General features: G+C 40.0%; 1 long non-coding RNA gene across 1 annotated transcript; it reads right to left on the bottom strand.

Moving 5' to 3' along the window:
- Nucleotides 1-339: 339 nt before the first annotated feature.
- On the bottom strand, nucleotides 340-23632 carry LOC121068142. Its single transcript, XR_005818654.1, has 4 exons — nucleotides 22477-23632; nucleotides 3306-3473; nucleotides 2352-2481; nucleotides 340-1126 (listed from the first exon to the last, which is right to left on the bottom strand). It is a non-coding gene; the product is annotated as an uncharacterized LOC121068142 (long non-coding RNA).
- Between the last annotated feature and the right edge of the window lie 118 nt (nucleotides 23633-23750).

The raw sequence follows: 23750 nt of genomic DNA, 5'->3' as shown, positions 1-23750 counted from the left end.
CTAATGGTACAGTATCAGAAGGAAAGTGTTCACAATGTCATCTGGGGATCTGGCCACCTTTTTTAGGTGTAATGCAACAGATGACACACAGACTCCTGAAACAAAGTTATTTTCTCTCTCAGCAACTTGAACTGCAAAAATAATGTATTAATGGTTCATCTGTAAAAGCTTCACACAGCAGTCAGGAACTTCCTTAGCTTTCTCTCTGCTTGTAGAACAATGTACAGTGTAAAATCTCCACATGCAACAAAACCCCCTGAACAGAGGAATATCTAATGTTCATACATTATCTAATAATATAGGAATATATAGGAATATCTAATGTTCATCTAATGTTCATACAGTTTTATACAGATGCATTGTAATTTACACAGTTTGTTCTATTTTACTTTTTGTACAATCCTGTCTTAGAATTACACTGTAAAGTCACAAGTAGATTCATAACTATTAATAAATAACAAGAATATGTGAAAAAAAAAAATCTTAATACCTAAGAGTTATAAACTGCTGCAAGAAGACTTTACCTGGTAACAGCTTCACATTATGCCATCTGGGAAATAAGCCCAAATGACAGTAAATGATTCTTTTCTCATAGTCTAAAATAACTCATTGCATTTTTTGTGAAAAAGCAGCTACTGAAAACAACCTTGCAAGCAACCATAGTATGCAAGCTTGCATATCAAGCAAGTTTAACATACACACGAACACATATATGAATTTATCTATCTGTATGATATATGATGTATTTTAACATATGTGACATTGTTCTTTGTATTCACTGTCACAAGAGAGGCAAAACCATTTTTATTGCACTATAGAAAGCAAAGCAATGAAAAGTAATAATACATGCTTATTTAAATGGAGTTCCATTCAGCCCAGAACCTCTTGGTGTACCTATATGAATATTATTCTTCATTTGAGTAATATTTAGCATTCTTCCATCTATTTACATGTTAGCATCAAAACTCAGTTATTACAATCATTGGAAAGCATCCCAGGGAAACCTAGGATGTCTCATCCTTGTTTTATAGGCAGCTGAGCAGCAGAGACAGAAGTGTGTCAAATAACAGCCCAAAGGAACGGGAGAAACCAGTGCTGGAGGCAGAAACCAAATTCAGGCATAGACCTAATTGGGGTAGAAAATAAAGCATAAAATCTCAATTAATTAAAACAGCATAATTGTGGTAGTCGCATATCAAGAAAGTTCTCCCCAGTGTAGGCATGGAGCAGGGGGGAGTTGATTTTTTTTATTATTATTATTATTGCTGCAGTTTCTTTGTTCGTTTGTTATCTAGAAGAGGGCTGTACTCCAGAGTGGCCAAGTGGTTCTGTACTCAGGTGTCGGAAGGACGGTGTCTTGGCCCCGTGCTAAAGCAGATTCTCAGGGCTTTCTGTATGTACTGTGAATGTCCCAGATACTCAGCCACTACTCACTGCTACTGCCTTCACTCCAAATGAATAAATAAACAAAATTAACACTGAAAAGCTCCTGTTTTCCTCTCCATATAAACAAGGAAATAAAAAAGAAATCACAAAATATTTCATGGCAGGGAAAAGATCCAGGGAACTATATTCAGAGGAAGTGTGAATTCCCAAACAGGTATTTCTCCTGACAAACCATACTACTTCTACATACTGTTGGTGCTATATCTTTCCATCAGAGAAACATGGAAGTAATAGAACTGGGAGATGCAGCCAAGTGCAGCCACCTGCAGATAGTAGGAAACCGCAAAATATTTCCTGGAGCAGCAGATGCCTGTGTTTATTAGCTTGCTGCAGAGATTGAGGAAAAACAGGAGATGGAAGGCTCAAGGAGGGAAAAAAAATGGGGAAAGATTTTTGTGCTTCACTTATTGAAGGATGGAGGGATTAAATTAAGGGATGGTTAAATAAAAATGAAAGTCTAGGTTCATATGTCTTCTAGAAGGTATAAAATGTGCAGAATAAGCAGAAATGTATGGATTTTTTTTTCCTTGATTCAGGTTCACATTAATATTTCTGGTCTCAGAAATCTTATCTCTTTTTGAAAATGAGGTGCTCCTGACAGAAGGAGTTTCACGTTTTAGAAGTGTTTAGCCTAAGGGTCTGAGCTAAAGTGAATATGAATCAATAATGCCAAGTGAAACAAAGTAAATAATGAAATCAATGGAAAAACTCCCATTGAGTCTAACTCCCAGCAGACTACAGATCAGGCCATAAGGTAGCAGGAACATATCCAGTAGGAGGGAAATCCTGAGAGAAAGTGTATTTAGGAAAAAAATGTTTCTACATTTCTTGGCATGACTAAGATCTATGAAAGTAATTCAGCAATTTATAACCACAATGCCCCTCACGATGTTGTAATGACCTACCTCACCAAGGGCCCAGACAGTGCCAAGGCTGGTAGGAATGTGCTACATTTGGGCAATAGAGCAAATTGTTACTGGAAGAGAAGTTATATGCCTTGATTTCTGTGCATACTGGCAAATAAACCTGTATTTCCTGTCAACGGAGATTTTTAAATTTAGTTTTCAAGGTAAAAGGAAAAGAAAACATATTCAGCATGACAAATACATTAGGAGGAATGGATAGATAGCACTGCAAATGCTAAGAGGTCAGACCAAATAGGTTGATTTCTTCTCAGAGTTTTCCTTAGATCAATGCCTAAAAGAGCTGAACAATTTGTAATGGCCAATTAAAAAGCAAGACAGTCATTTGAGAAAAGGTGGGCTACATGTGTCAACAGAAAAGGAAAGAAAGTGTACTGAAGGTGTAAAACTATTTCTGTCATTTAAAAAATACATACAATTACCTCCTTCTTCCTCCACCATTCACCTTTTTCTGCTTTCCAGATCACTGGAATTAAAGGAGCTTAGTGGGTCCCTTCGACTCCATCATTTTCTGTTTGGCCTCAGCTTTCAGAGGATCCAGAACTGCCAGGAATTTTTCTGGCCAAGAGTTATGAGCTAGAGGCTGCTTACCCTCCAGGTTTCTTACACAAAGCAGTAAAGCACTACTAGGTCAGAGGAAAATCTGGAGCAGAACTGAGAAACAAACCCACATCTCCCCAGCCAGCATTCAGCACCATAACACAGAGACCACACTTTTCTCACTACCTTGCTATTATCACAAAAACATAACAGAAACTAAATTTTGACAAACAATCAGTTACGCCAGCCAGGCAATCTGTTCTAGGAAAGGTATGTTTTAATCACCATTTTTCCTCAGTCTCCAGGCCTGATGGCGGTGGTATTGTGAATCAAGAGCTCAGACCTGGAAGAATAAAATGCAGAAAAATATACAAGTTCTTTAGTGCTATGACTTACCTGCACTTCATGGAGGGTAAAAAGTGCAATAATTGCCCTCTGCATCACTGGAAAGGTTAAGGCTTATTAGGAATGCTAAGGATGATTTCTGATTTCTAAGTGCTTGTTTTTTCCCGGTTCCTGGTATCCTGTTAAGGACCGGACAAACACTGCTGGCTGGTCACTTTTCTGAAATTATAAAGAAAAAGTGAATTCTCTCAGAACTAATCAGACACTACACACAGTACTACAATTATTCTATTGAACAAAGGTCTGGCTACAGCAAAATTTTACATGATGCAGTCAAAACTATTTTCAGTTTTCACAAATGAGATCTAGTCACTCTCTTAGCATCAATTCTGCTGTATGGTTATGTGGAAATAGTTTTCTTCAAAACACCTAAGATCTCTGTGTTCATTTAATTTTATCTCTTCTGAAGAAGGATATTAATTCTTTGGCAAAGATCCAAAATTTGTTGTTGGTAATGAAGAATGCCCAGTGGCTGGACGAGTTCAAAGGATCCCTGTCTTTTTAATTCAGGACTGAAGAGCGTTATATCTTCTTTTGAATGCTGGGCTGTAAAACTATCTGACTGTACAGTTGTTCTAGATTTCTCATTATTTTAGGCTTCATATTATGTGTTTGTTATTTTAAATTACAGTGCTGTAATTCACACGCACTGGCATGAGAGGCAGAAACTGGAAAATCTTAATGCCTACTGCAGGTTGGTGTGCTCAAGGGAGACCAGAAAGAATAAACAAGTTGGCATTAATTCCTTGGTCAGGGATTTTTTTACAGCAGGTTGGTTTAAACTTGTGTTTGCTGATGATAGACACATTAAATCACTGTGACTGGAAGCCTTGACTCAGCACCTCCCAATTTTAGGGCTCTGCTGGCCAATCTACTATGGCGCACAGAGTACTTGTGTCGGGCTGCACCTCACCTAACAATGAAAAAGCTGCTACCAGCACTCTCCCACCAGTGGGCACCAGCATAAGGACTTTGTGAATTGCGCCCCCAGAATTGTCCAGAATGACTAAAAATACAGAACAACTGGAACATACACAAAAAGTGGACTTCCAGCAATGTTTCTGTTAATATTTCTTTAATAAAGTTGCACTATACTCATAAACTAGTATGAAATGTCCTATAAAAGGAAAGGAAACATTAAAAGATAAAAAAACTCCCTGTTGGAAATCCCAGAGATCCACACCTTGTATAGGAATTTCCTCTGAGATTCCCAACACAGATGAAGGTCCACGGCCTTTTTCTTTCTCACCTGCATCTTACTGAGCCCCACCAAAATGTCTGTCTATAACCTTGCCACATGTTGCTAAGAATTTTCCATACGTTTAGAGAATGAAGATATCCTGCAGCAGATACCTAGTGGCCTGCTCCAACTTTCTCCTTCCTAAAAATAGTGCTGCATGTCACAGAATAATCACAGAATGGCTGAGGTTGGAGGGAACCTCTGGAGGTCATCTGCTCCTACCCCCCTGCTCAAGCAGAGACACCTAAAGCAGGTTGTCCAGAAAGCTTTTGAGGATCTCCAAGGTGGGAAACTCCACTACCTCTCTGGGCAACCTATTCCAGTGCTTCGTCACCTGCGCAGTAAGGAAGTGCTTCTTGATGCTCAGACAGAATCTGCGTTCCTGTTTGTGCCCACTGTCTCTTGTTTTGTCACAGGACAACACTGAAAACAGCCTGGCTCTGTCTTCTTTGCACCCTCCCTTCAGGTATTTATGCATATTGATAAGATCCCCCCTGAGTCCACCCAGGGTATCTAGGCAAATGGCTATTACATTATAACAGATGCAGCCTAAATTGTTCCATATGTATTTTCTTATGTGGTCAAGCCCATAATTCAAGAAAGTTTATACAGTCTCCCTAAATAATTGTCTCTCTAAATAACTTAAAAATTACATTTCTGACAAGAAATTTCTTATTTAGAGTTAGCATAAACTTTTTCCTGACAGAATAAACTGAGCGTGACAGAGATATGGAAACTTCCTCAATTAAGCCACAGAATCCCAGCTTTATTTAAACAATGCTGTCTGCAACAAGTTTTCAGTGTTTAAAAACTGGAGAGATTGGTGAGGGGTTCAGTAAACTACTTGTTGCTTCTGTTACTTGACCCTCGAGGGAGAAATCTGAAAAAAAAAATAACACATTTATGCAACACACCACTACACTCATTCAACAGTATGCTCTGCTTTAAAAATGGTATGGAAGAACTCAGCTGTAAATTGAGTGTCAGTGCTCTCCTGCGTTGACCACAGCAACATATTTGTCTTAGTGCTCTGACAGTCGAGCAAGCAGGCATGCATGAATGATGCTTATGGATGGCACTTGTGTATGTACTGTTTCCCGAAACTTGTTCAAGGACATGTCACCCTTGGAACAAACAATTCTTAATTCTGTCAAGTTTGGTGTCTCCATGGGTTATCTGCCAAGTAATTGTCAGTTCTTTAACCTAAAAATGTCTGGGGACAACTTCAAAGATCAATGGGAACACAGCGATATTTTGGCTTTCTCCTCTCTGCATGTTTATCTCCCTTCAGCTGCAGGTTTTTCCCACATCCCATCCTGCTTTCATACATCTACGTCTGTGCCAAACGGTGATCCAGCCATAACTTGAGGCAGTACAAGGCAGACCTGAGCTACCTTATGCTGAGCACTGCAAGCCAAGGTGACCATGGTCAGGAATATGCATGCGGACCCCAGGTGTCAGGAACATGTGTGCAAGCAGACATCCTGCATCCTGTTTTCAATCCAGAAAGGGACAACACTCATCTGAGAGGGACCCGTAGTCCTGAATCACCAACACTTCTCCTTGGACTGACTCAGAATACAGCGGGGTATAGGTGATCCACATGGGGGAACAAAGGGACAATGAAACATATCAGCAGGGCATAGTATTATTATGGAAGATTTGGAATTACCCTCTAATTTTAGCTGTGACTTCCTCAGTGGTCAAATGGTACACTGTCATTTCACTTCAAGTTGGCTGCTTCCCTCACCTCACTACTGTTTTGCAGATGCAGACAGAGGCAAAAGCACCGTGCCACAATTGTAGACTTGCAGTGTTCAGAGTGCCATTTTAGTTATGGTAGAGGAGCAAAAATCACAAGCTTTATGCTTGTTGTAAAAAATAATATACTATCAAACATTATTAAATGCACTGCCACCCAAATATCATTTCATCTAAGTCTCCTTCTCCCAGGGAGAAACTGAGATTAGTTTGAGCCATTACTGGAAAGTGATAAAATAGCATGTGTTTTGCTCAGTTAAAATTATAGGTGATCTCTGAAGTTTCTTGTTAAGACTAGTCTCCCTGTACTATCCATTTAATTTGTCACTTTTACCCTGTCACTAACCCAGCTATGGGCTAAAGACACAGAAAAATTCCCTTTACACAGACAGGAAAGAGCTTCTCTTCTCAGCCTGGGTCCTGCTGGGGTGAGAGCAGAGGGGGAACGCCATCCTGGCAGAGAACATCAGGTTTTCCACAGCCAGCTTCTGCACCAGCCTTTCGAGGAGGAGGCCACAAAGGCAGGAGCAGAGGGCATAGTGCTGTGCCAGCCTCTGTCTGGGTACTATGAGTACTTGGGTGAAGGGGAATCTCCTCCTGTCACACCTTCCCCTTTCTTCCACCAGTGTGCAAGCACACAGGCTAACCACAGGGTAGTTAAACTGTAGCACACAGACAAAAGCATTCACTTCATGTGCTGCTCCTGACTGGTGGGCTGACAGCAAAAAGTCATGGCTTTCTGCCTTGTTTTCTGATCTGTCGCTATAAGAAAAAAAAACATCCTAACTTAATTTAGGAAAGGGGATTCTGTTCTTCCCACGGCTGCTGCTGGAAATAAAGCATTTATTGGAAAGTAGATTTATGGTATATAGATAAAAGCAAATGTTTTGTTTGTTTGTTTTGTATTTTTTTTCTTTTTCAATGCAAGAAAACGTGTCTCTTCAACCTGGAAAAAATAAAATAAAATAAAATAAAATAAAATAAAATAAAATAAAAATTAAAAAAATAAATCACTTGGTAGTCTCAATTATGAAGACCTTCTTATATTCAGACCTTGAGACTCAGCAATAAGCAACACAGCTGTGCTCTTATGGAACATGCCCATACTGGATGTGAGCATTTGCAAGACTCTCCAGATCATGCCCCATCATGCATCAGTGTCAATGTAATCAATGTAACAAGAAAGAAATGTGCTCTAAATGAAAATCTCTCTTAAATTGTACCAAAGTTTCAGTTAAAATGTAGATAAAAAATCCAGAGAGCATTGTAAAATCTGACTCATGTTTGATTAATTAATGTTATATATTCCAATTTGTCTCCTTCAAAAAAAAAAAAAAAAAAAGGTTAGAAAGTCATTCCACCATCTCCCATTGCTCTCTAGGATTTTTTACAGCAAATTGGAAAGGTTGAGAAATTAATCTGGCAGCAGATTTTACTTACATAAAAAAATAAAAAATACATCTATATATATCCATTGTTGGGACTGGAACTGTGGTCTCAGATAAAAGATGTTGACTAATAAAAAGATGAAATCTCATGAGATATTCAGAGAATCACTTTGGCTTATTCCTCTTCTAGAAATATACCCAAGCAGGCCTATACTTCACGTGCATGAAATGCAGAAGACAATTCCATGCTACTGCTTCTTGATCAGCAAGTGCCATCTCATTCCAACTCTCCTCATGCCATTTTGTTTCCCTGGTGTTTTGCTCCTTTGAAGTATCTCTTTTTTAGCCATCTGGCCAAGTATCTTTTTTTCCAATTAAGGAACCTGTGTGAAAAAAATAAGTGCCCACTGATTTTAAACTGTGCTAATGAGGCATCCATCACTTATTTTCTGGCTATTCTATATATGCTGACACGAAGTCGGTTGTTATAGAGTATGAGTGTAAGTTATTCATGAAGACAGTCTCGTGTGCCCTAAACAATGCTCTACTCTTAATTACATTGTCACACAACAGCTGAACAACTCTCAGGAGCCCACTCCAATTTTTTTAAAAAATGACTTGACTCAGACAGGAGTTCTGTTTTCTACAAGGTTGTATTTAAAACTATATCTCTCTATATACTGACAGATATGTAGTCAAAGACAGATAATAGCTCTGCTAGTGGGGCTGCCTCTTGGTAGATGTGGCATCAAAGATGCAGGTGCCTGTGTACTCCTCCCTGAAAAGCAGAAACACAAGAACACAATATTGTAGAAAAAATAAAAAAGGAAAAAAAAAAAAAACAACCTTACACCTTCTTCATTCCTATGCTTAACCCCAAATAATTTAATGACAAATCCTATTCACTGGGACCATACAATCCCCAGTGCTATAAAAGGCGTTCCGATCTCCTGCTTCTGTCCGTGACAGTTTATTTTCTCTCAGATCTTAATTTGGTTATGTAACTGACTACCTTAAAGATACCATGGTATGTCCTGGCTCTACCTACATAGTATGGCAGGATTCTTTGCTATGTGCTCCAGTCCCATTTCCCTAACAATGCTGATGTTTGAGCTGCAGTTTGCTTAGAAACTACAGTACAGTCAAGAGGGGTGCAGCGTGAGTGAGTCTCTTGTCCCTGCAGCATGCGCCTGAACCAGTGAGCTGGGAAGAGCTCCTGGGTGGCACAGGGCTTGCTCTTTCCACTTGTTTCACAGTTATTTAGGATAGCAAGGAAAAATAAACAACAATTCCTTAGGCAAAGGAGTTTTTTAACCTGTCTGAGACTGCAGTATTGTTCAGACTGCGTTTAACCTGACAGAGAAATATTTGTTCCCTGTAATCTTAGATGTCTTAACAGTAGAAGATCTAACTTAAACTGCTTTCTTTAGCTGTGACCTAAGTCTTAGTAGAATACTTGGATAATAAAAAGCTTCCTTAGAATTCATTCAGGGTGGTAATGTAATGAACAACAAATTAAACTGAAGACCAAGCTGTTGGACTTTTAAACTAAAACACTCATTGAAAGCCTTTCCAAAACTATTTTCTTCCCACAAACCTATAATGGAAGAGAAAAACAGTTTGACCAATTAGTCACAAGTCTAAAAACTGATGCTGATACTGTCCTTAGGTTTTGTTCCTGGTGCATTACCCCAGCTTCTGAACCAGCACTGCGAAGCTGCTTTCTGATAAGTACCTTCCAGGATGAAATGAAGAGCTACTTTTCATTAATACAATGACAAGGAACTTCACAAAAGGTCCGATGTTTATTTCTAAAGATTTTCTGAATTTAAGTCTTATTTTTAAATTGTGATTTTAAACACTTTGTTTCACAAGCATTGCATGCATAATAATAATAATAATCAACTAAATATTACTCTGTAAAATATACTTTTAAGGTGTGTAATTGTGCTGAACTTTGTGAATTAAATGTTTACATGGGATTACAATTCAGTCCTCAGAGATTTAGCTCTCAGGTTCTTTCAGTTACTGTAGATACACAGAAGAAAGAATTGCATAGCTCTAGTAATCAACTTTTAACCTTCAAACAGCATTCTCTAATAACTTAGGCCTTAATTTGGATGCCTAAGCTTCCTGGTTATAGTACAGGTGGGGTTATTTGCTCTTAATTCCAGTTTTCTACTCAAAACTGCTTAGTTGTTCCCTGGTTTCCAGTGAAACAGTGTCAGATATTTTATCAATTAGCAGTTTCTTATTGTTTGTTTGAATATCCCATGTATTATAAAAATAACTTCTTCCACTGAAATTCTATGCTTTGTGATTCATATAAAGCCATTATAATTACAAATAAGCAAAGATGTATTTTACTAATATATACTTTACCTTTCCATATCCAATGCAAATACACCATATAGCACTTCTCAAAGGAAAAAGTCTTCCCCTACCTCAGCAAAGCCTTTAGGAACACACTCAAAGTTGTGCCTAACAAGAAGAGCATGACTGAAAGTTTTGATGAATCAGGGCCAAGAAGACAAGTGCTCATCACCGTGAAGTGATGAATAAGCATTCTAAATGTACTCTGCCATAAATGTCAGCTTTCAAATCACAAAAGACGTGAAATTCACCTTTGTAAAATGAAAGGAGAAAATATCTAAGTCCAGGTACTAAATAATACATCCATCAGGGTTCAAATGACTCTGTTAATTAGTAACAGAGTCTGAAATTTTAATCTCTAGGTCACCCATTCAAAAACAGCTAAATTCAGTAATAAAAGGTTATTGCTGTTTAATGACAGCTTCCTGAACAGGCAAAAAGAGTGTGTTTAAAGGTAGCCTTACAGAAAGCCCAAGGACAGAGGGAGTCCTTTGATTGCAAATCCAGTAATTTGAAAGAAAAGACACTTGTGTTAACATCAGTCACAACACATCAATATTTTCCCCCACACTAATGGGAAAGCTGTAACAATATCACAATTGACTAAGTTGGGAAGTTTTTCTCTTTGATTGTGTTAAATTGTCTCAGTTCTTTGCAACGATCCAGGTGGAGGGAGCTTCCCCGCATACAATGCTTCTGTGTGACTGAGTCACTGCACAGGAGTGGCTTTCATGGAGATGGCTTTTACAAGAGGGAAATTATTTTGCCAGGGTAATATAACAAGCAGTGGCTTGAGGGGAAAGGAAAAATCAAAGGTAGCAGGGGGTTGACTCTATTCTTTTCTACATCAGTTAAAAAAACAAACAAAAAAAAAAACAACATAACTGCAGGCGTCCAGTACCTAGTGTAAACGTTTCAGAGCACATGAGCACTACCAGATCAGATGATGGATTTTCTATTACCTTATCACAGAGTAAAAAGTCCTTGCAAAGGTGAAAATCAAAGGATGGTCAGGACTATTGGATTCGTCTCCAGTAAGGGACAGGTGTATATTAGTGGGGAGAAAAATAGGTCACCCATTAGCATTACAGTCGAAAACACTGGTAATGAACTGTGCATCTCACCAGAGCTTTTGAAACGGCTCTGTGATGGGAACCTGTCAGAGAGCAATTCAGCTACTTTTCATTAATGCAGTGACTGGAAGCTGCATACAAGACCAAATGCTTTACTCAGTGCTTGTGAGAGGACTGTGAGAGAAGGAAGCCTGTTTTCACTAATAGTTCACGCTTTATGAACAAGGATGCAGAGCTACTAGAACAGTCACTGCTGTCAGGCAAGAATGGTCTTTCTCTTGGTATTATATATCAGCTCATTCACTTGCCTGTTTCCCCATCGTATTCAGAAAATAAAATCTCCAGGGCTTTCTTACACCTCTGGAAGAAGCCACTGGTGCTTGTCTGCTGCTGCTGTGTGATCATCGCGGGCAGTACTCTGCAAGCTCGCGGGTATTGGCCACTTCAGGCTCGAGAGAGGCTGATACATGTCTGCTGCAGACGGACAGAGATCATCTCTTCCAGAAGTGATTCAGAACAAAAGCCCAAGACAGCTGTTCTTTATCACATCTGAAGGAGCTTATCTTTCTCCAGTGTCTAAAAAGGAGTCAGTAGAAATGGCCCCTACTAGACTAATGTTAGGCTTGCAGGATACTCCCCTTCTTCCCCCAGAGTGCATCTTTTTCCATTCCTTTAATTTTTTTTTTTTTTTTTTACAAACAGCCAGAAAAAGGGGGAAAGAGAAAACTTAGCTATCTACAGTTTATCTTGCTTTGCAGGCCTTTTTGGTAATGTTAAATAACAACAACTTATCTTGACAACGTTTGATTTTTTTAACATATATTTGCTGGACTATTTAATGTCTTGAACTCCTAAATTATAGCCTCAAAAGAACAGATAAAAAAAGAAGAAAAGAAGCATACACTGATTTTAATATCCGTATTAAGAACTAGTAGTATCACCTTAGGGGACAGATTTTCCTAAGGTGCTATGACTCAGGCCATTTAGGAAATCAAGGGTAAATCATAGCTTACATTTCATCTAAGAATAGCTAGAAGCTAATTTAGATCATGGAACACTATAGAATACTTTCTGATACCTAGATTTCTTTGCATCCCACATTAACTGAAGTTTCTCGGTACAATTTTAGTGTATTTTAGTATAAAAAGGATAATAATTATAGTGAGGTAAAAGAAAAGGGTGAGCAGTGTTCTGGCTACCACTACCTGGTCACAAAGAAGAAGCTGGAGATTTAGTGGGATCACAGATCAGAACTCTGTTAAAAACACTCAAAAAAGGGTCAAGCATAAATTTTCCTCATCCTGATATGTGCCTTCACTTATCAGCATTATTTCAACTCTGTATTGCACCACATCAATCTTCATCGAGGCCCAAACACAGTCAGACCCCTCTGACTCAGTTCTTGAGAGTAAGAAACAGAGTCACATTTTGTCAGCCTACAGTACACTACAGCCTGACCTCATGATCCCTTTTGATGACTACAATCAACCCGAGCATAACTGATTGCAGGATTAGATTTATGTTTGAAAATATCTGAGTTCTGCACTTTAAGAAAAACAAACATACAAGCATATTTGCTTGTCCGTTCATTACAGTTTTATGCCTTTGAATAATGTCGACAGCAGAGTTTTTGGTGACAAGTTATAATTAATAATTTCAGTATAGTATAGGATAGTTTACTTAATTCCTTTATTCATTTTTTTCATTAAAAAAAAAAACACAAATGAAAATCAATTTTTTCAGTATATTGTTTTATGAAAAAATAATTTGTTGAACATGTAGAGGGAGAAAGTAGAAAAGCGAGTAAAAAGGACACTTTACGAGAGGCCCATCCCCTTCTTGAAGACAAGGCAATCAGGTGTACTTACAGTCATGCTAGGCTTGCTTATTTAATCCTACAAACCTGTTTTAAGAAAAAGCCTAAAGTGAACCAAAACCCGTTCAAATCACTTTCGAGATTCTTTGCTGAGCAAATAGTTCATTCAGGGAACTGTGTTCTTTCCTGATACTTTTGTTTTGTTCCTGTGGGAAATGCTTAGGTAGGACATATTGTCTGTCAAACTAGTACAGATAGTATGAGAGAGAAATTTTAGTACTGGCCAGTTGCCACCTCATGAGTCTTTCAATACTATCAATCTAACCCAGTCAATGAAAAACACTGACAGTGGAGTGTTAAACATTGGAAATATCGTATGAATGGGTTATTAGTAGCCCTTCAAGTGAAATTTATCTTTGCATATTTTAAGAGTATTTATATATTATTTCATTACTATTATAATAATATCTGGCTTGTATTTTCTTATTTTAACACTGGTTATTTTCTGTATTCCCAAATGCTTGGACTCTTTTTTGTGTCCGTCTAGTTCTCCATCTCAATGATAGGCAGCTCAGATTATATCTCCTCAGTTAAAAATTGAAGAAAAGCAAAGGATAAGGAGTATTAGACAGGCCTGACACAGGACGTAACTCTGCAATTTCTATTTATGGATCCACTTTCCATATCCACCCATCCTGTTTTGGGAAGGACAGTGAAATAATTCATTTTAGGTTAATGTTTTAAACCAAAGCAACTCATTCAGACTTCCTATTTCATAATATTATCCATGTCTGTTTTACTTATGCATTTAGACATTCATCTCAGTATTTAGTTCACTGCATTTACCATTCATGAGCCACTTCACAGACAAGATTGTTAGCAAGACTGCTGCCCTGGTTGGTGGTTTAACCTCCAAGTCATGCTTATAAAAAGATTCAGCTGCAGGGAACAACACTGCTTCTGTGCAGAAAATGCTGGTCAAGGCTGCAGAGCACGTCTGACTCTCCATTACACAGTTTAGTTCCACATCACATTAAGTAACCTAACTGAATTAAACAGTAACTAAGACAGACCACTTGCTCTGTCTTAGCCTAAGAGGGCATCAGGAGAACTTCAGTAGAAAGCCATCAAGGCACCTCATGTCTACCTTGCCTTTATAAACTGGCCACTCAGCAGCACCAGCTCAGGGAGAAGGGTTCCTAATCCCACTTCCTGCTCTACACACATGGACACCAGTTTTCTTCAGGAAGGATTGTCAATAGGTGTTACACTTCCAACCACAGCAAGAGAAGGAAGAGAAGCCTGCTTCACTTCCACAAGAACAGGCAGAAAGTTGCCCAGATGAAGTGACCTGGCTGCTTTGTCTGTACTTTCCCTGGTCACCGGGCACCATCCATGTCAACATCTAGATGGTCCTGGGTCAGTAAAACAAAGAAATGCCAGTGTGTAGAGGAGGTGATGTTTTTAGGCCTCCTTCTTGCCTCTGGCTAGTGCAAAAGATATCCTGGCCAACAAGCATGGGTTGGGAATCAAGCTGGCAATAAATAATATCTAATGATGATGTCTGGTTTCCTGACAGTGCCTCAGAGGCAGACTTTAGTTCACAAGCGTCTGCTTTCTCCTCCCTACTTTTCCTTCCACATACATACAGCCCTAAGAACTGCTCTCTAATTTCATCCTTCCAGCAGACTATATGCCATATGGTCCATATTCCATGGACAAGCAATCCATACTTGTGTTGTCAGTCTTGAACCATTCTGGGTCAGGCCTGTGCTTTCCCCTCGTGGAAGTGAGAAGCTGGGCCGATGACCTCCTGCAGGATGTTCCAGCAAGGCTAGCTCCAGGCTGGGAGTAAAGTCTACATCACCTGTGCAGGCTACAAAAGGCTGGGAAGTTTAGGTTGGAAATTAGGAGACATTTTTTCTCAGAAAGAGTAGTCAGGCATTGGAATGGGTTGCCCATGGAGGTAGTGGTGTCACCGTCCCTGGAGTTGTTTAAGGAAAGGTTGCACCTGGTGCTTAGGGACATGGTTTAGTGGGTGACATCGGTGGTAGGGTGATGGTTGGACTAGATTATCTTGGAGGTCTTTTCCAACCCTAATGATTCTATGATTCTATGGGGGCACGCTGCAAGTAAGTCTGTAGCCTGAAAGCCTACCTCCAGTCCATGTTCCTGATCTCTCACTTTTGCTATGAGGTGCTGATGGGCAATGGCTTAAATGAAGTTATCGTCCTTCCAGATGACAAGGGGATAGCTACATGTGGCACAAACACATCAGTGATGGAGTGAGTAGCCAGACATGCAAAAGGACCTTTGTAGTAAAAGGTGTGGTCCCCAAGTGGACTGGTTGAGGCCTCTTCAGAGCCACAACAGGACTGTGAACAGGACAGGGCTGGTGATGACAAGTCAGCACAAGGCTTCCCCCATGCAACAGCCCTTTTGAGACACCAACAAAACAGCACAGCCTTGGTAACAAAGTCACTTAGCTTTCCTCCACTATTATTCAGATCCCTTTGCAATTACACAAATGTTCTGATACAACTTTGGCAAATAGGGAGTTACTTTTTAGTAGTGTTGTATATAAATTCCATTAAAATTTTGAGGCAAACATTTGCCTCATATTAAATTTTCTGACCACCTGAGTTCTGCACTATCAATTGTCACTAAAAACTGAAACAGAGGAGTAAGCATGAGGCTATAGAACACAGAAAATCTTTCTTTGAAGAGATATGGCGAGGTTGTAGGAAAAGGCAGCATGATACCAAGCCATTTCTGATAAAGATCTTTAAAGACAACACCTTGTGTTTTTTTCGAAAGCGGTATGTTCCAGCTCTCACAGAAAGCATGGCATAGGTCATGCCAGCCCAAACCCTTACAGTAACATGGCTTTTCCCTGCCTGCTAGGTAGGAGGGATTTATTCTTTGTTTCACTCCAAGTAGAGAGAAACAAATTACGTGCAGCTTCTTGAATGCTATGTGGTAAATTTTGTTTTCTATCAGGAAACACTCATTAAAAAAAAAAATCCTAATTTTAAAGATATGTTAAAGGTCAATTTGCAAATCAATGTTTTCCTAATACAGATTGAATACTAAGCTGTGTGCCCATTGAAAGAAACTATCTCTGTGCTAACCTTCTGGGGAAAAAAGTGGAACAACAAGGTAAAAACTTAATTTAATGGGTGATTCTAGGAGCATGATGACCTTACCCAGATGCCTCATTCTGCTCTGTTTGGAATTTGTCCTCTGTGTTCACGTACATAAGTTAACAATTAACTTATTTTGCTGTCTCTCATCTGTTGACTCAAATACATAAGGAGAAAGACATGCCAAGTTGCTTTCATTTGAGCAAAATAGCTGGTGCCAATGATGAATCAAAACCAAGTTTTGATAATAAGGAAGAGACGAATATTTTGCAAAACTAGCCAGTTACTGGTTAACCTGAGAAAATATTAGATATTATCTCTTACAGTAGATTTATTATATAAATATATTGATGTTCAACCACCGTTACAAAAAACAACTATTCACTTTCCACATTTGCGATTACCCTGTAGGTTTATTCAGGACAAAGGCATGTTTCTATCCTGTTGACAGGGATATTAAAGGAAACAGACTGTGTGAAAGAGAACTACAGAAGCATAGAAAGAGGCATGAAACTATGAAATGCTTAGAGAACCTTCCCCCACTTGTACCCCAACTTGGAGACTTGATTTGCATGCAAATATTTACCCTTTTCTCCAGATGATACTCCTATTTAGTTCCTGTTTATACTATAGATACCCCACTTACACAAAGACCTTCATGCCAAAAGTACCAAGCTGAAAGGAAAAAAACTCTCTGGTCTTCACCAGCTTCTTTGAGTCCTGAAGGTTTCCCTAAGAAACGTTTGCTTCTGAATCAATTATCTTCTTTTTTCAGCACTGGATATTTTCCTGCATCTCATCTTAAACAAAAATCTGCCTCTCTGAATGCTGTTTGCTGCTAATTCATTGTTGTCATTCTCAAGTCTGCCTAGGATTACATACTGCCTGGTGTGTTTGGAGTACATAAAGCATTCAGAGATGCCTTGAACTCAGGAAAGCATTAGATGCTGCTAGATCAGGGTTGCAACAATGGCCCACAGCATCAGATGATATTGAGGCAATACATCTGTCAATAAAGCAGAAAGCTCAGGGACAACTGGACATATACAGAGGAGAAAGGAGACCTGTGTTTCAGGAAGACAGCCAAATAAATGAAATGAACCAGAACTGGTCTAGGACAGATTGTCAGTGGTGTACTACAAGTCCTTGGTCTAGTAACTGAGCACTGGAAACTAAGAGAATTTAATTTCTAAGGAAAACAAAAATTTTGCACCCCAAAACAGCATTTCATTTAAGGATTTTAAAGCACACTCCATACATTATGTCTTACTGTGAAATAGGTCAGCTTTTTTTTTTTTTAGCTGAGAAAAATAAGGCCCACCATCATACAGAAAAAAAAATATAAAAAATGGTAACGCCATTTTTCTTGTCTAGGTTTTCAATAAGATCCTGGTTTAGCCAAACAGCAAGAGCAAAGGTCAGATTAGCTGTGATTTTTTCTGCATCATGTAGCCCAAGCAGTAAATCAAACAAGGGAGTTTCAGTAGGATAAAATATCAGATTTGAACTGAGACTGAAAATCCTGGATTTCATTTAAAGAAGACAAATAATTCACAACTGTGGAAGATCTGAGCAGACACGTGTGCGCCATGTATGCACAAGCCAGCTGGCGTTCTGCAGCTAAGAGTCACTACTCTGAGTGATCTGATAAGAAAAAAAAAATCCACACAGCCAGTCAGGTGGCAGTGGGACACATCTGACTCCTTATCATTATGTACCAAGGTAAGTCAGATCATGAATGGCACAGATAAGAAAATAAATAAATAAATAAAAGAAATTCCCAGTCACCAAATGGGTTTGGGGTAAGAGAATCTGCTGAGGACTGATGGAACTGGCCACAACAATTTTTAACAAAAGTCTGTGAAGAAGAAACGTGTAGTGGGCCTCAAGAGATCCACTGAAAAAAAAAAAAAAGATGCATCACTTTTTTTTTTCCCCAGAGGACAGAACCAGTAAATAGTGAAGTATTTTCAATAAGAAAGACTAATTAAGGAAATAACTAAATACATAAGCTCTGCTCCTTGTAACTCCAAAGCTGTTAAGATCTCCAGAAGAGAGAGTGGCTTTTAAAATAGACTCAAAAATAAATCCGCAGCAATGTCTCAATCAGGGTATAGTCAGTAAGCCATATCTGTACTCGTACTATTAAAATGTGCTGTTGAGCAGAATTAACTCATCCAGTTAGGGAAACAGCCACTGGGAAGAAAGAAGCACAAGGACACCACTTCAGCTATTACATGAGGGCAATTCCACGTGGCATCAAGCGTGGTTGGGATGATAAGAAGAGCTGGGGAACATTTTCAGCTTTGCTTTTTTTTTTTTTTTTTTTTTAATGAAACAGCCAAGGAAACATTGCCCATGGACTTAAAATCTTATACTAACCAAGCACTCCTAATATAAATAAATTTAATAATAAATAAATAAATAAATAAATACAAATAACTGTAAATAAATCTGCAGTGTCTTTTGTTTTCAAGATCTCTTGGTAATACTTTCAATCATGTTACAGTGTACTCTTCTTCCCTGACAGAGTCATCAGGTTAGTAACCTACACTCCAATTGCTTTCCCTTGGGTTTATATATTCAAACAGCAAGCTCTAGTTTGAAACCAAGATGTCCAGATATTCCCATAATTTGGTTGCTAAACACAGCTGTTGAATGACTGCAAAATCCATCTCCACTGGTCATGTCTTGTTCTCTGCCAACACTTCTCTCCTCTGGTTAGGGAAAATGATGCCACCTTGGAAAGGAAATTTTGCCTCATTCCCTGTTGTGATTTCATCTTGTCAGAATAAACTCTAATTTCATACCTTTAAATGTAATATACAAACTTGATGATAGCCAAGAAAGTGCTGCTGGGAGAACATAATTGTTACAGTCATAATGCTGGCATAAGATGCTTTGGTGCTATTAGAGGTAATTAAGACTAAAGGAAAGTACAGTAGTAAATAGTTTTCAGTCACTTACAATCCATTGAGCTTTGTCCCTTAAATATGCCATATCTAGTGGCCTTTACCTTTGCTGGGGATTCTGGGTACAGAAACGCGAGAATGGAAGTAAAAGAGCATATCAACAACACATAATAGGAGCCTCTTTGGTTCTGAAGGGCAAGAGAAGAGGACAGAGGGGCCTGTCACAACTTTTAATAACATCTCAAAAACCTAAGGTACAGATGGAATTTCATGGGACCTCTCAAAACATCTTCAGCCTTAATTGCTACGAGAATAATTAGGAGATGCTTATCTGAACAGTGAAATACCATAAAAGCTATCTTCTGATTCTTAGCTTCATAGCTAAAATTTGATTAAAGGATGTCAACAATGGTAAAATATTGTAGCACTTTCCCTTTCTTTTATTTTCCTGCCTCTCCCTTGTACATGTAATTCCATGGCCTCATTTGCTTGTTCTGAGGGACTGCAGAGAGTCTTTAACAGAAGCAATTAAAAAAAAAAATGATGAAAAGCAAGGAGTAACTTAAGTGTGATAGTCTGAAAGATGCCATCTAAGGTTGAGTATGAGAGCTTCATGCCAGTACTGGACACAATCCCGCAAGGGGTCAGAGATCAAATTCTAGACTCAGACTTCCTGTGATGTTGAAGAAAATGCTTTTAATATTTCATCTTTTTACAGAACAAGAGTCAAACACTTTCTTCTGGCAGCATTTCTTGCAGGTCATCTTCTGTGCCATCCGAAATCATGGGGAAGAGAGAAAGGGCAGAGGCTTTCTGCCCTTAGCTGGGTGTTAGCTGGACACTTTCAGTGAACCCTCCAAATAAGCACTGCCAGCTGTGTGCATTACAGAGCCTTCATTTTGAGAAATGAATGATCCCCTCCCTCAGGTGGAGATGGAAGGAGTTATAAAGGGTAATTCTGAAGATACTGGTAGGAAAGAGACCTAGCATACCATTCATCAGCCATGGCAGAAAAGGGTTGAAGGAGTGGAGCAATAAATTCTGCAAGCTTACAGCTTCATACTCCTGATACATTTCTACAGTATTTATATTATAAAAAAAAAGTTTGTATATTAGCCAAAGCTTGGATAAAGTGTGGGTATTAGCCACATTCATCTCATGTGTTTAGAGAAAATGTTTGAGAAAGGCTGTCACACAATCTCACTTTCTCTCTTCTACTTTGCATCCTCAAATAGGAGACCAGTCTTCAACACTAAGCTCATCGTGAAGAGAAAAAACTGGCACCTCCCACCTCCCAGATTAGTGCCAGTACTCTGGCTGTAGGCTTCTCTGGGAGTCCAGCGCTCTCACTTCAGGACTGTTGAGCAATACTCCTTAAGGAAAACTCCTCTCCTCTTTGCCATCAGAGTCCTGCACTCCTCTCTAAGCTGCAGTACAACTTCAAAAGGAAGGGTAGGGAAAGTGTACCTTCTCTAGGACACACTATGGCAAGACAAAAGAGGTGAATTTGAATCACCTGAGAGTACAAACGTGTGTTGAACACAGCTCTACAACTTCCTGAGCAAATGCTCTAACCACAGGGCTCCTAAATAAATGGTCAATATTTCCTTCTTCTGAGCTCTTAAACTAAAGCATAAGACAGTCCCTTATACTCAAAGCACTGAAGACCAAAGTTTTTGCAGCTGTGAGTCACACTTTCCTCACATACTGAACTCAGAACTGCAGCCAAGTGCCAAAATCGGAGAGACAGAGAGTATTTCATACTCATGTGGTCTTCAAATGGCCGAAGCCTGTTTCCAAGCAGCACTCTGGGTGTTACGAAGCCTGCTTGTGAGCCCTGGGAACTCAATGTCTTCGTCATGCTACTTACTCTAGAAAGAACATCTAACTTGGGTTTATGAATTGCATTCCCAAAGGCAAGCCTGTTAAATCTGTCTCTGAAGATCTGGACGAAAGTATTGTATTTCAAAAGCAAGCTGTCAAGTAATGTTTAAAAGTGGTCAGTACAAGAACATCGTACTACGAGGCCCTTGCAAGGCAGCAGCACTGGTACAAACTCACTGTGTAAAGAGCTGAATCAGTCTCAGCTGAATGTGACGCAAGATGGGCCAGCTGTTAATGTTCCCCTTATCTGTCCCACGTATCTGTTAGAACATGCAGGCTAATTCTCTATCACTAGGCAAGATTTAAGGCTAGAGCCAGGACAAAATAGGTGCAGCTGGTTAATATGTGTATATATATATATATATATATATATATATATGAAAAGAAGCAGTTGACACATTTTTTTCCATGTCTTTCAGTCAATATGCAGCAAATTTGCCCATTCAGAACATTTACTATAGAAAAGTGCCTTGTCCCTCGATTACACAAACCGCTCTCTCACTGCCTCTCATGTATCAGTTCTACCTTTCTACAAATGCCTGATTTGTGCATGATAGCTGGGAAATGATTCCTAATCCTGCAGCTGAACCCAGATCAGACGCATTTTACTCTGCAGACCAGTGTTTTGTTGGCATAACCACTGGATAGGACCCAACCTTACTCAGCATAGCAAAACAACTGCCTGAAGACTTGTTTTTTTTCCCATTTAGCTGATGTCATCCAGGAAGTAATGCAGCTCATTTAGGAGAAAAAAATTAAATGGAGGGGGGGAGAAGTGTCAGCCAGCTCAGCTCAATGTTCCCTCTAGGTGGATGTGCTGACAGCTATGTTGCAAGAAGCTCCTCCACTGCAAGTCCTGGTGCAAGTGGGCAGGCTTTCCACTGCCATCCTCAGGAGATTATTGCAAACACTAGGCTTCATTTCTTCATGCTTCACTCAGATTATCTGACACTATTTAATGTGGTGACCTATCAATGGTGCTTAACTTTACAGCTGCATTTCCTGTCAAATACAGACAGTCAAAACTGGGCATGTACAGGTCTTGATTCTTCTACTCATATCTGAGTGTTTTTTTTCCCCTCAAATACTCCCTGTATGTTCATGTTCGTTGCAATATCTTATATGACTCTGTCTTGGGCCTAAAGTAAATTATTGACCTAAAACAAGTGACTTGTACAGCAATGTTGGGTTGAGGCATTATTTTTTTTTCTTGCAGTCTCCATTGCCCCCATCTTGTGAACAGCTCTGTGTGCCAGTAGCTTTCCATGCATGACCGGTCCCACTGAATGGCTCCCACATGACTCTGCTACTAAGTGTTTGTAACATCAGGTGTTCACAACAGGAAAGCTCTGCATACAAAATTTTGGCTTCTGTTCTGAGGAGGAGGTTATTGTTGTCCTTGGAAAGATCATCTCATCGCAGAGGCTGGAGAAGTTAACAGGTTCTGCCTTTGCATTGAAAATACTTGTTGCTTCCCACGTGCTCAGGAAAACAGCAGGATGTCCCAAAGAGAACGATGAGGGTGGTGATGAACCTCCCGGCATGCATTTACATTTAACCCCTGGCACTTACCTCAGGCACCAAAAATGCAGCAAGCTGGTGAGTTCAGAGGGCTTCCCTTTAGGCAGCTGAGACACAGGAGCAGAACCTGGGTGATGGGATTTCCAACTCTTGTATCGGCTCATGGAGTGCTGCGGCAACATGGCAACCTAAGGAATTACTTCAGAGGGCTGAAGAAAGGCACTTATTCCAGCCAGCAATAAATTCAGCCCCCAAATATTATCATATAAGTAGTGATGAGTTTTGCGGGCAATCTGTGAAAAATATTGTACGCCCACGTACACAGCGATTGAAACAGAATATGCTTGCTGGAGCTGAGCGGTATTTCACCGTTTAGGAAGCTTTTTCATTAGTCAACTGCCTTTCAGTAGCTAAACTCCGTGTTTGCCACCTTAAATGTTCCTTTAAAACAACACAACAAAAAAAAGGCGCAGATTCTTATCTCCTTTTCCAAGCAGGCTGAATTCTTCAATCCGAAGCAGTTTGATCTTGGCACAGCTCTCCAGGCAGCGTTACACATCTCTGGGAAAGGCATGTCAAGATCGCAGCGCTCATCGTTCGGTTTAAGCAGGAGTTTCATATCTAGCTGTGGGGAAACGCAACCCAGTGAGAAAAAAATAGGATTTAGAGGAAAATCAGAGCGAAAATTAAAGGGAATGGTTGATTTTGGTGGATGCAAATCGTGGGCCGCTGATCCTTCAGTTTCGGATGTAATCCTGAAGTTTTACAGAAGCGTTTGCTCGTAGACTGGAGGGAGTTTTGCAGGACTCTGTCCAACGTTTGCGTGTAACTGGCTCTTCTAAGCCTGTTTCCAATTAATCTGTCTCAGACTCTAACTTCTAAAGAACGGGGTTTTGGGACGCAGCCTGCCTTTATTCCCGTTAAGCCAGCGGTGAAACTCCCCTTAATTCAGCTGGGAGCGGAGCGAGGCCCGCGCCCAGCCCGTTTCCAGCACCGCGCCTTTGCAGTTTATGCAATGCCTTCTCCCTGCCCTTGGTTAAAGCTCGGCCTTCCCTCCGCCGGTGTGTCTTATTTTCCTTTTTTCCTTGCCGAGGGAGCAGCACGCCTCCGACCCCGTGCCCTGCCCGTCCGGAGGCAGCACCGCAGCACGTTTGGTGCTGCGCTGCCCGGGCAGGGCCCAAAAATCTCCGCTCTGCCAAACGCTGCCCCCCTGCCGGGCACCCCGCGAGCGTCCCCTTGGAGGGCACGGGGCCGCGCGCGCGCCCCCGCGCCCCCCCGCGCGCCCCCCCGCGCGCCCCCCCGCGCGCCCCCGCGCCCCACCGCCA

The sequence above is a fragment of the Cygnus olor genome, chromosome 3 (genome assembly GCF_009769625.2).
Source record: "Cygnus olor isolate bCygOlo1 chromosome 3, bCygOlo1.pri.v2, whole genome shotgun sequence".
NCBI lineage: Eukaryota > Metazoa > Chordata > Aves > Anseriformes > Anatidae > Cygnus > Cygnus olor.
The sequence above is the reverse complement of the archived record's forward strand: the minus strand, read 5'-3'. Positions and strand labels throughout refer to the sequence as shown.